This window comes from Solanum tuberosum, unplaced genomic scaffold, assembly GCF_000226075.1.
Source record: "Solanum tuberosum cultivar DM 1-3 516 R44 unplaced genomic scaffold, SolTub_3.0 scf00422, whole genome shotgun sequence".
Lineage (NCBI taxonomy): Eukaryota > Viridiplantae > Streptophyta > Magnoliopsida > Solanales > Solanaceae > Solanum > Solanum tuberosum.
In genome coordinates this window covers 259136-272453 of record NW_006239341.1, presented here as the reverse complement: position 1 = coordinate 272453, position 13318 = coordinate 259136, and the positions used below count along the sequence as shown (strand labels likewise).

At 32.3% G+C, this 13318-nt stretch overlaps 1 non-coding gene across 1 annotated transcript; it reads left to right on the top strand.

Moving 5' to 3' along the window:
• Positions 1-11975: 11975 nt before the first annotated feature.
• Positions 11976-12046, top strand: TRNAG-GCC (transfer RNA glycine (anticodon GCC)). The gene has a single exon. It is a non-coding gene; the product is annotated as a tRNA-Gly (tRNA).
• The last annotated feature ends 1272 nt before the right edge of the window (positions 12047-13318 follow it).

The window sequence follows — 13318 nt, the reverse complement described above, 5'->3', positions numbered from 1 at the left end:
GAAGAAGAAGAAGAAAAATGGGATTTTGATTTGAAAAAAATAAAGATATATTTAAAAGGGATTCATTAAGGGTAAAATTGTCATTTCCGCTTTTTTTTTTACTGTTGTGGGCCTCGAAAAATATCCCTGACGCGCCTGAATTGCGTCTCAATCACACGTTATGCCAGGTTGGATTCGCGTGTTTTTTTGTTTAAGAATTGGATAGTTGAAGTGCCTACTTGTGCACTTTGAAAGTTAGAGGTCATACTTAAAATTCGAAGCCAAGTTTAGGGTCCAATTTATGTATTATGCCTAAAAATGTTAACTAACAAAACAAATTGTGTATTTTTATTTTTTTTGGTGGCATTTATAAATTGCCCTTACCTCCTTTTTGACAGATTTACTTGAATCACATTTTGCGTAAGAATTAGTTGGATTTTGCTCATGGCATTAAGTCACATAAAGTCTTAGGGGGGAATGGCCCGTGCCCATAGTAAGCTCTTACAATTAATGACTAATACAGACAAAACAACAACAATTTCTGCCAACATGTTTATTTGTAATATTTATTTGTATAATATACATACGAAAAGTGAATAAGCACATAGTTGGCCATCAACATGTCAGCTTCAACTATGTGCTTCCCGTCATATTTACCCGTTTGGATTGACTTATTTTAGGTGCTTTTAAGCCAAAATAGCTTTTAAGCAGTTTTGAAGTATTTGGATAAAGTTAAAAAGTGCTTATAAACACTTATTTTAAAGCCAAAATAACAAAAATAAGTCAAAAGCCATAAGTTAGGGCCTCTTCTTTTTTTGTGTGTTCTCATTAATTAAAATGTATGTTTCATCATTGTATTTAATTTAGTGTTAATTAAAAAGGAATATTTCGTATTCGTATTTCAGTTATTCCATCTTCTATCTTATAGAAAAATATTTTTGATTTTTAAATGTCATCAAAAATATTTATGTAGTTAAAAATATATTTATTATCATCATCATCATCAAAATGGACAAGTACCCCGCCCTACCTATGTCCGAAATCTCAGACACACACTTATACCATACTAAGGTCCTATTACCCCCAAACTTATTTTATAAATAATTTCTCTAGCCCTTTTCGGCCTATGTGGCACTATCTTCTGGGCCAGCGCGTGTTGACATTTTTTTCAAGCTATCTGGTTGATAGTGCCACGTAGGCTGAAAAGGAGTAGAAAATTATTTATAAAATAAGTTCGGGGAGGGGGGGGTAACGGGACCTTAGTATAATATAAGTGTGTCTCTGAAATTTCGGGCATAGATTTGGGGGGTACTTATGCATTTTCCCTACTATTTAAGAAAACCTTATTTACATAAGTAAATTTTTACTATAAAAAAACATACCAAATAAGTACTAGTAAATACCAACGATATTTTAAATTAAATTTTTTGATTTAATTGTCCAAAATTCCATCATATTTTATTGTTATTAACTAACTAGTACGTTTGATTATTTTATTTCTCCATCTTTTTATCTTTAAATCGCCTTTTATTTCTAATGTTAACGTTAGATCATTAATATTAGTCGTAGAAAAAAAACATATGTCATGGAATTTAAAAAAATTAAAAGTACCACAAATAAATATTATAAATTTAAAATAATGGTGATTGGGCCCGTGCAGAGCACGAATTTCCCCTTTTCTAGTATATATACTAAGAGCCAACAGTTTTCCACGGAGCATTTGCTTAGTTATAAGAGGAAACTAAGTGAATACCCCATAAAGGTAAAGTAATTACAAACATATACCCCTTTACATTCATACCCCCACCAAATAATTACACTATATTCCCTTAACTAATTTCTCTTATCTGATACTAAATCAGTATCATATACTGTATTGGTATTTTGTATCATATATTGTATTGGTATCATTTAGGTTGATAATTTTACTTGATTGATACTAAATCAATATATATATATATACTACATTGGCATCATTAAGGTTTCTTGTTCATAAATTACTCATTAGTCAATGATACTATAAGAGTATATATATACTCGTATATACATATGTATACGAGTATATATATATACGAGTATAGTATCATTGACTAATGAGTAATTTATGAACAAGAAACCTTAATGATGCCAATGTAGTATATATATATATATTGATTTAGTATCAATCAAGTAAAATTATCAACCTAAATGATACCAATACAATATATGATACAAATTTAGTATCAGTTAAGCGAAAAATTTCAGCCTTAATGAATGTGGGGTATGGGCTGTAACTTTTTGAGAGAATGAGTATTTCTTGAATTACTTTGGATTTATGAACATGTAATTATTTTTGAGTTTTAAGGTCCCATTTATGTAGTTTTTTCCTTTAAAATACCAAGTTTCAATGGGTTCAGGAGTTCAGTTGACAAAGAATCAAGTAAAAAGTACTAATTCATACAAGTATAAGGGTCCATCAGACCATTTCGCCTAATGTGAACATTCAATGTTGTCATATTTGGGCCATTATGACCAAAAAATTATGGCCTAAAGGATTTTTCAAACTTAAAATATTGTTATCTTCTCCTAGAAGCTTGGCCAAACACGTCAACTTTAAAGAAAAAACTTTTAGGCTTGGAAAAAATTGGTGAACCATGCAACCTTCGACTTACAAAATTTCATTCATAAGTATTTTTATATTCATCAAACATATATAAATAAATCTTAAAATATCTACAAATTAATTTAACTAATTTATAAACTTAGTCAAACATCATTTTAATACTGGCCTTTAGCATTGGCGTGGATAGAATCTATAAATATTACAAATTGAAATTATTAGTGTAACTACAAACCTAGCTCACATGGGCAAGCTTAGTGATGAGAAAATTGCATAAGATTGGCTTCTAGTTAGACGATTTTGGATTCGGGTGTTTAACTATTTGTTAGTTTATTTTGGTGAAATACCTAAATGACCCTTCTAAGTTGTAAATAAAAATTAGATAGGCACTTTAATTTTATTAATGTGTCATAGAAATATTTTGACTTGATATAAGTGTGTCTCGTGAACATCCAAATTCAGTAGACCTTATGTGTAAGCGTCATTAACAAATGACATAATAAATTTACAAATTAGTTACCGACACATGTTTTTTTTTTAAAAATATAATCTTTTACATTTATTTTTAACTAATACTACTTTTTTGTTTAATAGAATAATCCTCCCCTCCTCTTCTTTCCAAATCTGCTCCTCCTTACCCTCTCCTTTCCCCTTCACCTTTTCTCCTCATGAGTAATTCTTACTATAATAAGTACTACTAATTACTCTCTTTATAAGTTTAAATGTCACTATAAATCTTTTTAAGTGTCTTCTTTTATTGTCAATTTTATGTTAAATAATAATGTGATTAAGTGTAACGACCCTCTTCATTGTTATGGAGGAGTTTTTAGTGGAAGAAAATGAGTGAGAAAACTTTTGGTGTGAAGAGTTTGCATGCTCATCCTTGTCTTATGACTCATGCCCAACAGATTGAAGAGGAGAAACTTAAAAGGTGATCTAGGGAGAAAAAGAGGTCTAGAATTGATGATGATAATTTCTCTCATGCAAGGTCCGATGGACATGGTCGTCCTAGGTATAGACAAGGGTTTTCCGGGCAAGGTTCCTCCAATGCTCCTAGGTATGACGAAGATAGGGTGTCTAACCCTAAACCGTCAGGAATTAGTAGTGGATCCCTATTGCCTACTTGTGCTAGGTGTGGAAAGAGGCATGAGGGTAGGTGTCTAGCCAGCACAGAGGGTTGCTTCAGTTGTGGTGAAAGTAGTCACAAAATGAGGGACTGTCCAAAAAGAAGAGTTTTATGAAATCAAGCGTGAATTGATATAATTACATTAATTTATGATGAAACCCATGTCTAACCCATGTTTTCTAGATGTTGATAATTGAAAGTGGGTTTTGAACATTGAAAGGTGAATTATGGAATTATCCATGTTCTTACGAAATCTATGAAATTGTTTAAGGATGTTTTGAGAGTGATGTATCAATGATGATGTTGTTGTTGTGTGGTTGAGAGGATTTTCTTATATACACATGAAAGCATGAATGTGAAAGGTTCTCTCACATAGTAAAGGGTTCTAAGGTTGAAAGGTCTTCTCACCTAAATGAATCAAAGATAAAGAGTTATCCTAATGAAACCTAGCTTGGATTGGTTATTGAATGATACCTTTCCATGGATAACTTATGACCTAGCTTGGATTGACAAGATGACGTTCCCTTCCATGGATAATAAGAACAAGTAAGAAATGACTATTCTGTGGGATTTATGCTTAGCACTGAGAGGATATTGAGATTGAAGCTTTCTCGTTAGTAGAGGCCGGATTTTTAGAAGCGATCTCCTTATCCCTTAACTATGTGCCCCCATAGGATGATTGTCTAGATATACATTAGCTAGTGGATCCACTTAAGCTAGAAATTCATGGTTCTACCTTGGCAAGTAGGACAACCCTTTTCGGTGTGGGAGACACCGATATTATAGCTCACATGGTTTGTATGTCGGTTAAGGCTACTTCGAACAATAATAATGAACTAAGGTTACTTCAAGTAGTATCTCACATGTGTTCAAAGGTTTCAAAGATGTTAGCTTGCATTGACCATGTTTTATGACTTATGTTTTCTAACTCTTCTTATATCATGTTTTAGCTTGGTCAATGGCATGTCAGGAAATATCCTATTTTAGCATGTTTTATACATGGCTATCATACTTGGTATATTGTTTTTTACTAACGCATACTCTTGCCTACATTCCCCCAAATGTAGGGTCTGACAGTCAGGGTCCTCAGTTCCGTGGCTAGTGGTTGATTGCGAGATTTTCGAGCTTGGTGAGTCCTCATGCTTCGAGGAAGGACTTTCATTGTTCTTAGTTTCTTTCTTATTTATCAGTTTTGGACATGATGTATGGGCTTCTCCCACCATGCGGAAGGAAAAATAGAAGCTGCTGGAGATTTCTTCGTCTTCACCTAATAAGACATCACTGACCGTAGATTATGCCAAAAAGGCATAGAAAGAGTGGTATTAGTACAAAATCACACGTACTGGTAGGCATCATCGGTCAACCCGACGCCCACCGCATAATATAAGAATTCAACGTATAAGAACATGCAATAAGACCACTCGTTTCTCCACCTTTACCCTTTCTCGAATACCTCAAAATTACACTAGTACTCTTACTACCAACTACCTTCTCCGTCAACCTACTTACTAGGTTCGTGGTCATGGCCTAACCGTTCTGACGCATCGAAGAGTACACAACATACCTTTACTTTCTTTTCATATTACCCAGCCCTTGCCTCATAGTACATTATATCAAGCTTCCCAACTACCAACCAAGAATCCCCTTTTGTAACCTACAAACATTCCTTACTCACAATTATTACGACCATTGAACCCTTCCCAGTTCATTCAACAAAGAGATACATAACCAGTTTACTCAACATAAAAGAACAATCATACATTAGTCCTCATAACCATATAAAATCTCCGGGGAAATACAATATCAATTATCATTACGAACAACGTTCAATTTCACATTTTCAGGATACACAATTATATCACATCATTGGTCCTCTCATGGAACCCAAACCCAAATTGTTAGCATACCGAAATGTGGTACCCGATCCAAAGATTATGCCGAAATGTGGCAACCGATCCAAGTTAGTGTGTCAGAACGCAACACCCGATCCACAATCACAATCACAGTGTATATCATCACAATCGTACAACAAGAGTGATTCACAACATATAGTTCTTCATTCATACTGATTTATGTTAGGTGTGATCAACAAGCTTCGTTCACATACATGCACGTATTATAATGAAGCAAGAACAAACCTACCACACATAATCATAGAATCACGACCATCCCAATGAACTACTCATCGGCGTATAACATGTAATCACTAATTCACCCATACTTAACCCTAGTTCATCATCTAAGGCTTCTTCCTAGGATTTAATCATATTTCGTTCGGTAAACGAAGGCCTGTGCATAAATCCTACCGTTGATTTACATATATTACGCAGTGAACACAGATTTACAACTACTCAATTCATAAAAACCTAGCCTACCTGGGCGACAAGCAGCTGCACGGAAATTTGGCCTTCGATTCTTGCTTCCAAAACTCGTGAGGGTGATCTTGACCAGAAATCCGCAATCCGTCGACATCCTTTCACTAGAAATATCTCTCTCCATCTTTCCTAAGCTTGGAGCAGCTTTTTGGGGGTTTCTAGGGTGTTTTACGATTAATTTAGGTATTTTAGGAAGAAGGAGGAAATAAGGATTCACGTTATTTTCATTTTTCCTTGCTTATCCCGCCCTGGCGACTATTCCCCCGCTGTGGCGCTGCGTCCTAGCGGCATCTAGCCCGCCCTGGAGGGACAGTGGCCCAGAATTTCCCAAATTTTTGCTTTTTCTAATTAACGATGGTTAGGGTCGTTACAGTTATGAATGCTAGGTGACTTGTATCAGGCCTCTTGGAGTCATGTACACCATGTTACATCTAGGGTGTACCCTTGGGTCATGACAATCCCAATACCAAACTTAACATAGCTTAAGATTAAATGCAAATTTAAAATTATAAATTTATATGTTTCAAATTTTACAGGCTAATTTACTACATTTAGGATCTAACTGCAAAAAAAATAATATCAACTTATCAAAACTGACTTAAATAGAATGAACAAGAGGAAAATTTCACCATTTACACTTAAATAATAGCAAATATTAGTCATTTATTTATATATATACTCCCAATATGATGAGGATTATAATTTAAGGAACAACATGATAAAATAAGGGTGGCAATAAACTGCGGATAACTCTTTGTACAAATGTATCAACTTGGTAATGAGTTGGCATTATCAGACAACGCTAGAACGTAACTTTATTTAAGATATATGGAAGAAAAATTTGATGTTTCTTTCAATACAACAAGAAGTGTAAAGTTGGTGTTGATTACATTTTGTCAGTCCATGGCTTTTGTTGAATGTATAAAGGGTATATTGCTCTGTTGCATCATTGGATAATGTTAGATTGTTCGCTTTAGATATTAATGGAGTGAACGGGAATGATAGAGCCCTATCTTACATGAGGCAGTAAGATCATTCAGAGATAAATATGGGAGATTAAATACAAGTGTGGTGTAATGACCCGATTGGTTATTTTTGGAAAATTACCATTTTCCCTCCCGATTTTGACCCCGAGTTGATTCTAATTGAGTTTTGGAAGTTGGTTTCGAAATTTAAGTTTTTTGTTGAGACTTTGTGTAAGTTTTGAGTTTGAAAGGCTTAAGTTACCTAAAAATGGTTTTCGGAGCCTTTTGAAGTTTCGAGTGTCGGAATGGAATTCCGTTGATTCCATTAGTTCCGAAATATGGAAATTTGTCTATGAGAGTTGCCAGTTTCAAATTTCAAAGTCCTTTTGAGGATTTGAGGTCCTTAGTTGGAAATTATTGAGATTTTAGCCTTTGGGTTGACTTTAGTCAACATTCAGAGTTCAGATGCTCAAATCATAATTTTGAGAGTTCCGTTGGATCCAGGGGATGATTCTAGACCTAGGTGAGGTCTTGGTTGAATTTTTAGAAGTCCCGAGCTTGTTTTAGACCTTTTAGGCATTCCGTTACTTTCTTGTGGTTTCCACGGATATCGGGTCAAGGATACCTCAGATTCAAATTTTGATGATTCCACTGAGTTCAAAACGTTGAGTATAATTGTTGTGTATATGTGATTTGTGTGTACGGGGTTCCGAAGGAATCTCAAGGGTCTTTTTTATGATTTTGTGTAGGCAGATGTTTCTAGTGCTGCAGTCCTCGCTTAAACAAAACCTAGTTCACAAAAGCGAGACTGGTCTTTTGGGCGGGGCTCGCTTAAGTAGAGCCTGGTTCGTAAAATCGAGACTGGCCTTTTGGGCAAGGTCTGCTTAAGTGAACCATGACTCGCTTTAGTGATGGTCGCTGGTGCGCAAAAGCGAGACCCCAATTTTTGTGGGGTTCGCTTAAGTGGAACCTAGTTCACAAAAGTGACATTCGAGAAGGGTTTTGACCTGCAAATTTTGGGGTTTTAGCCCCATTTTCCATTTTTGAGCTTGGGAAACCCTTGGAGGCAATTTGTGAAACGTTTTTGTGCAAAATCATCTAGGTAAGTTTTAATGACCCTAAAACTTCATTTTTCTCTGATTATTTACAGATTCTAACCTAAAAAATTGCGGGGGTTTGATTTGCAAATGCTTTGTTTTTTCAAGAACTCAAGTTTTAAACTAAAATGTAGATTGTGAACTGATTTTGACCCCTTAGTCGAAATGGTGTTCACTAATGAGTTCCTAAGGACTTAAATCTCATTTTCAAGTATTGGTTTCCATAATCAAACCTCCTTTTTGAAATTGGATTTTCAGTTGATTGATCCATTTTTCTAAGTAATTGATGTGGGTATTGTTGTTTCTGGAAAGTGATTGTGAATACTTGATTGATATAGATTGTGTGGCTTTGGAAGTGTTTTGAAAGGGGAAAACTCAAGCTTCAAATTGATTAATTGATTGATTAAGGCAAGTGATCTCCTAAACCTTATAGTCTAGTAGAATTCATGTATTTCCTTTATTGTTGTGTGTTGGGAGTAATAGGAATGAGGTGAAGGGTTAATTGTCCACTTGATAAATCTTAATGAATAAAATGGGGTTGAAATGAAAAGGCTATGTGATGATCAAAATATTTGTAAATTGCCTTGTTATAACCCTTATTGATTGATTGATGAAATGCTTCATAGCATGAAAGTGAACTTGAAATGTATGTATTGTTAAATCTTATGTGTGGTGTGATATTTCTTGTGTGCATTGATTTTGAACACCGTGATGAGACATGTGTGAGTTATGATGCCGATGTCATTTCGGGTACGTGTTATGATGTCGAGGTCATTTTGGGTAAGTTTTATGATGTCGAGGTCATTTTTGACAAGTGTTTGGGATGTCGAGGTCATTTCCGACAAGTGTTTGTGATGCCGAGGTCATTTACGGTAAGTGTTTGTGCAAATCAAATACTTAAAACCGAACTGACCGATACATACCTCTAGTAAGTATGTGCAAATCAAATACCAAAGTTGGACAAATTTGTGGCAAAAGAAATGCTAAATGAAAAAAAAAAAATCAATTACCAAAGTTTGTGATTATGTCTGTCTGAAAGATAAAACCATAACCAAAATAATTGTAAGAGTTTAAAACTTCTTAACAATGAGAATGGGTAGGCCTAAACACTTGAAATTACCAATATCTATTCTACACTTATGAGATGATTTATTATTATATAAAGGGAAAATACATACCCCCCTACCCCCCCCCCCCCAAAAAAAAAAAAAAAAACCTGGATACCCCCTTTAACATCTTTGAAGTGATTGTTTTTTTACCCTGCGATTATAACACCACTCTCACCCGCCACATCATAGCCACATAAGCGCCACATCATAACCATGTAGGCACCACACCATTAATTTTCTTTTAACTTATTCACCATTTTTTCTTAAACACTTTTTAAAATTAATTACATCAATTAATTAATTTATAAACACATACCCCTTCCTTTCTCTTTCTTCTTCCTTGTTGTTCATCATTTCAACCTTCAATACTTTCTTATCTTATTCTTCACTATCAACAATTTTTTAAATAACTTTAAAGAAGAAAGTCTACTATTATATTCACATTATTTTCTTCGAACCCTCCCATGAATTTACCCTCTTGGAGAATGAATTTTGTTGAAAGCCAATTTTTTCTTGACAACTCAAATAAGAAATGAAGATTGCATCAGAAAGTTGATCCAAAAAAATATATAAATTCTTTGAGAAATGTTTGAATGTATCTACAAATGTTTGAAATGGATCTAGAAATCAAAATGAGTCACTCAAAATTTAAGAAAGTTTACATTTGCGAAATCGACATCAATCATATAGAGTCAAATTGACGTAAATAAAATGACATTGGTATTAAATTTTACGGATTATTAAAGGACTAGTGAAATGAAAATAGTGGATAGAGGTGGAGATGAAGATGGAGGAGAAGGTGTTTCAATGGAGAAAGAGAGGTATTGAGGAAGATAACAAAATGAAAAGAATTCATTTTTTAAAGAAATTAAAAAGGGACCCACAAATTTCATTTACCTTTAAATAAGAAAATTTACATATTACTTAAAGAGTTAATTTATCAAGAAAAACTATTTAAAATATCAGTTATATATTGGCCAATAAAAAAAGGCCATGTGTAGGACTTCACAAAATTCACTTTTTTTCACGCGCTTTTAGTAGAGTACACTCACTCTCTCTTCCACTCATCCCTTAGGGTGTGTTTAAATCACTTGAAACATGTTAATGGGGGTATTGAAACGGCCGTATAGTTTAAATGTTAAAGTAAGTTGTGTCGTCAAGTTTAGGAGGATTTTTATCTGCTTTCTCTTATATAAATATATTTAGTTTATTCTCAATAAAATATTTAAAATTATTTAATTGACACTATTTTAAGAAATAATTTTATGAACAAATATTGCACCGACTTTCCATCACTAGTGTTCAAGCTAAGCAAGAAACTGAAGTTTAAAGTATATACTATATAATAAATTAAAGTTCAAATATTATTGTTGACTTTATTCTCAATATAGAGTTCTTCAGAGATGGACCTAACACGTAAGCTAGGTCGTTTGGTAGGAAGTATTAGGAGAAATAGTCTATGTATTATGTATGATATTATTTAGTACTATGTTTGATATGAATTTTGGGTCTAAGTATTACTTATCCATAAATTAGTTTTACACCCTGCATGACATTAAATGATGTATTACTAATACATTTCATTTGGTGGTATTAGTAATACATATGATTTATTACCATTGAATAATCAATGTAAATACAAAAATATCCTCAAATTATTTTAATCATTTTGTTAATTTTTTTATTTTATGTTTTATATTTGTACTAGTAAATTTATTTAGATAAATTAGCTTACAAATTTTATTATTTAAAGAGAGTTGTTTGTTGCTAAATAAATGCAACACAAATCAATACTATATTTGAAATGTGAGCTTTTTAACATTTACTAATTGAAAAGACAAATATATCAACACATGACGTTTATGATCTTAATTGAATATATTATTTGTTGGTATATATGTGGTTTCTAATTATTTATATTTTGAACAATTTATAAAATTGCATACATAATAAAATTAATACTTGCAATTTTTATGTATAAATGTAGATGATTTAATCGATTTTAATACTGTTTATCGTCTTTTCGATTTTAAAAGTAGATGATATATCTTTTTAAAATTGAAAATTGACGTTTTGTGAGTGATTAATTTATTAAGATACAATTATCTGCCTTCAAATATTTCAAGTTAGAAAATAGAAAATATGACGACAAAATTATTCTTCTCCTAGCTAGTTAGAAGGTCATAAAAGAATAATAATCTAGCAATTATCTACCTTGACCTAATTATCTGAAATAGAAAATTTCATAATAATTCAAGGGTATAATTGAAAACAATTTTTTTTTAGAGTCTTAATCCAAAAACAAGATGAAGTGAAAAATAATAAACCAAACACTTGATAAAAAATAAACCATGCATTACTAATCCTTGCGTTATTAATCTTTGTATCAAACGACCCCAAAAAGTCATGTTTGCTGATGGTATAAAATGGAGATTACATCTGACTTTTATCGTATCGTGTACTGTTTATATCAAATAAAATAATTTAATTTAAATTGAGAATATATATCGTGTAACTTTAATAAGTGATAAATATATGTATCAAAGATAAATCTTATATTCATTTAGTATAAACACTGAATATGACACAATTGAAAGATGCAAACAAGTTCAATTCATACGAGTAGTATAGATCTAATTGAATATATTATTGTTGTAATCAAGTTGATTCTCAAGCACAGAAAAGTGCAATCAATATAAATACATAGAGGAATTATAAACAAGCAGCACCAGTGGTCTAGTGGTAGAATAGTACCCTGCCACGGTACAGACCCGGGTTCGATTCCCGGCTGGTGCATTAGAGAGAGCAATGATGTTTACTTGCACAATTTGTGAACAATTGGGTTTTCACACGCATCTGATTCAAGATGAAATATTGTGCATCTGAGCTCTTTTTTGCTGCTCCTTTCTAACACGTGAATCTGTAACTTTCACTTAGAAATTGAAGTCATAAATTAGATTTTCATTACAATCTTGCTTTTTTCACGATAATAACAAAACAACAATTACGTCTCAGTCCCAAAAGGATAGTGAGGACTGAGGTGAGGTTGTTATACTGCAACGCTAAGGATCAACCAAAAACATATTATTATTCTCAGATTTTGAAAACAACAATATACATCTGAATCATATATACAACGGTCCCTTTTTCATTTTTATTACAACTCTTTTAGCTTATGTGGTTCAAACTTTTTAAAAATATTGGATAGAAACATGTTGAATCCTCCAAAATTATTGTATTTTTGAGTATTCAACATGAATACAACAATATTTTTTTCTTGAATTTGACTATTAGAGCAACATAACTTTTAAGTACATCAGAATATATAATCATTATGCATAAAACAACTTACCCAAGATCAACATGTCAAAGAGGGAAACTGATAAATTGAATGTGAATCTTCAATGTTTAACTTTGGGATCATTGTATTTATAGAAATTTGGTGGTTTTTATATTATTTTTAATTAATCAAATTGGTGGATGGTACTTTAAATGAAAATTTTGTATTTAAATAGCTTGATTCCGACATTGTTAGTACTATATAGTATTCATTGTACATTCTATCATATATAAAATAATATATAAATTGACACATAATTAATACAATTATTTTAAAATATCGGAGACTAAACTCTAAATATATACTGCATTAACTATAATGATTGGAGTTTTGAGTCAACTTCGACCATTGTTTTTAAAATTTTTGGAAACAAAATAGGTATTTGAAAACCATAAGAAAAGGTAAATTAGTTCAATTTTTTCTTTTTAAATTATAGAGTAAAAAGGAAATAAGGCTTAACCCTTCGAATAATAATACTGTTATCCAATATGAGTAAGGACTTTTCTCATTTGAATTATTATCTAAACATCTTTTTTCTTATTTAATAAACATGCCACAAAAAAATAGACAAACTATTTGTGACAAATCATAATTTAAAAGTTGGTAAGAAAATTCAGTCAACAAAATTTAATTTGCAACAACTATGGTTGATAGCAATTTGGGAACAAAATTATCGAATCGAAAATTTTAAACAAATCTTAACTTTAAATTATTACAAACAAAAAATT